Here is a 2,349-nt window from a genome sequence, read left to right as displayed (position 1 = left end):
TTTAAAAAAATTAAAAATATAAAAAAAAATCTTCCAAAATAGAGCTAAAGCTGTGTGAAAAAGCTCCCTCGTGCCGGAACAGTTCTTATCTGATAAGCTGACTCACAAGTGTTGCTTCAACGTAACTGTCACGTATTTGAATGAAAGAAAATACCCACAATCCTTTGCTTTGAGTAGGTTCACACGATGCTGTTGCCCCCTTTTGGTGTGGAGTGGTAAAAAAACCATATTTAACCACAGATAAATGCATTTAGTACTGTATTTCAAGGCATGACCCCACATTTAGCTTTTACAGTAATAAAATTTGGTATCATTGTCATGACTTCAAAATAGAAATTTTAATAACCAACATAGTATTAATGGGAACGTTTTCTTGTTTATAAATGTAGATTTTTTTTAAAAGTTAATCCAAACCTATCGGGAAAATTACCTGAAAAGCTTATGAGTCTGTTTAATCTGGTTTAAAATAAATCTGAAAATAGCTTTATACTTTGATTAGCAGCTCTTTTTTATTTACTGTTTTAGGGTTGTTTTTTTTTGTTTGTTTATTTTTTGAAAAATTATTGTATTGTTTTGCATTACGCTGAATATATAACTACACCTGTGAAAACTGTTACTTTGTAGTAACATTTTTTTTGCCTTGTTTTGTATGTAAACTGTTGCTCTCATTAAAATTAAACTAATTAATTAATGACCACTAGATGGCAGAGTTCGTCAGAAGAACCAACTTGTGCAGAGACTCATGAGGACAGCTGGAAGTAAAAGGCCTTATTGTTTTATAAGAGCTCTTCTGTTGGAGCTCTTATGAGCTCTGAGTGTCTTTGAAACCTTTTCAGTCATTAACTGTGCATGGATGTAGATTGTAAAGGAATAAATGAATCCATCTGAGGTTACTCCTTTAAAAAATACATGAATTATGGAGCAAAGTGAAAGGCAGAATAGCTGAGAGTGCAAACAGAAGACGTGGGTCCCATATGTGTTATAGGATGCAGCTGCGGTTTCTCATGTGGCCTTTATGCTTATAATCAGAGGACAGCCTCTGTTCCACTTTGCACTGCATGCTTCGTCACRTCTCAAAATCAGATGTGTCTTCTTTTATGCAAATAAAAACCTGAAGTCACACAGCGTTTAGTTCAACTCTTGAAAAGCACAAGAAGTTGCTTTAAAATACATTTTTGATGTTTTTAATGTGTGGTTCCTTTTTCTCTTCACTGTTGGAAGCTTCTAATTTGTTTTGCAAAGTCATAATGTTCAGCGGCTGAAAGACACGTTTTTGTCACATTTCCCACATGGTTTAAACTAAAATATCTATGTGAAAAGCATATGTTTTTCTTGGGTCGTGCAGCRTTTATAAGAGCATCGAACAGGCCTACAGGAAGCCTAAACACAAGCTGGAAGATTTTAGGTCTCTAGCAGGATAACGGAACAGGGACTGAAATAAATTACAGATTGCAAAACCAGCTCCCACGCAGAAATAACAAACCGTGGCAGAGAAGCCGAGCAGCTTTTCTGCTCGTTAGGAGCAACCCCCAGGTTTGTGCCAGCACCCTGACGTCAGTGGTGTGCAGGGCTCTGGGTAAAATTAACCCCCACAAGACCACTGACCTGGTTCRTTTTTTTCTTATCTGCACACTGATTTGAAACAACCAATCCTGAACCTCACCAGTGCAGTGGTGGGAACTGCTGAGTGGATATCAAAGCTGGAATTCTCCAAATTCCTGCTTTTCCCAGCAGTGTCGTTAGCATTCAGGTATGCAAAAATGCAAACACACTGCAGGAAGGAGGCAAATGCTGTCTCTGCAGGATGTCGGCGGACAAAAGGTTTTGAGGGACTTTCACACATCAACTCTTCGCACTCCTGTTTGGAATAAAAAAGGGTTCATTCTGTAAGTGTGAAAAGCAGCGGCACAGGGTTTCTAAAGACAATACTGCCTCCAAGCTCATGAACACATTCCACCTCAAAATCAACTAGAGAAGAAARAGCTCTTTTCTTTAAATCCTGGAACTACCAGCATTTTCAAACAACTCCTTTTTCTAGCAGAGACTGCCAAATGAGGGTGCTGGGGGTAATTTGCAACCCATCAGGCCACCTTTTGTTTATGCAGCCGCTCCCAGGTAATGCTAAACGGGAGTGGTCGGTGATAGTTTGAACGATGTTGATCCGACTCAGATGGAAAAGAAAAAAAACTCTTGATTTTAACCCATCCTGATATGTAAAGATTGCTCAAAAAATATCATTTGATTTTAATTTGAGTCATATTGACTTGTCAAGAAAAAAAATATTTGCCACTGGGGTGAAATGTTCTGACTTAAAACAAGACAAAATGTCCTGATAAGATTATTTTACTT

The sequence above is a fragment of the Austrofundulus limnaeus genome, unplaced genomic scaffold, assembly GCF_001266775.1.
Source record: "Austrofundulus limnaeus strain Quisiro unplaced genomic scaffold, Austrofundulus_limnaeus-1.0 Scaffold26, whole genome shotgun sequence".
Classification (NCBI taxonomy): Eukaryota; Metazoa; Chordata; class Actinopteri; order Cyprinodontiformes; family Rivulidae; genus Austrofundulus; species Austrofundulus limnaeus.
Note: the sequence above shows the minus strand (reverse complement) of the source record.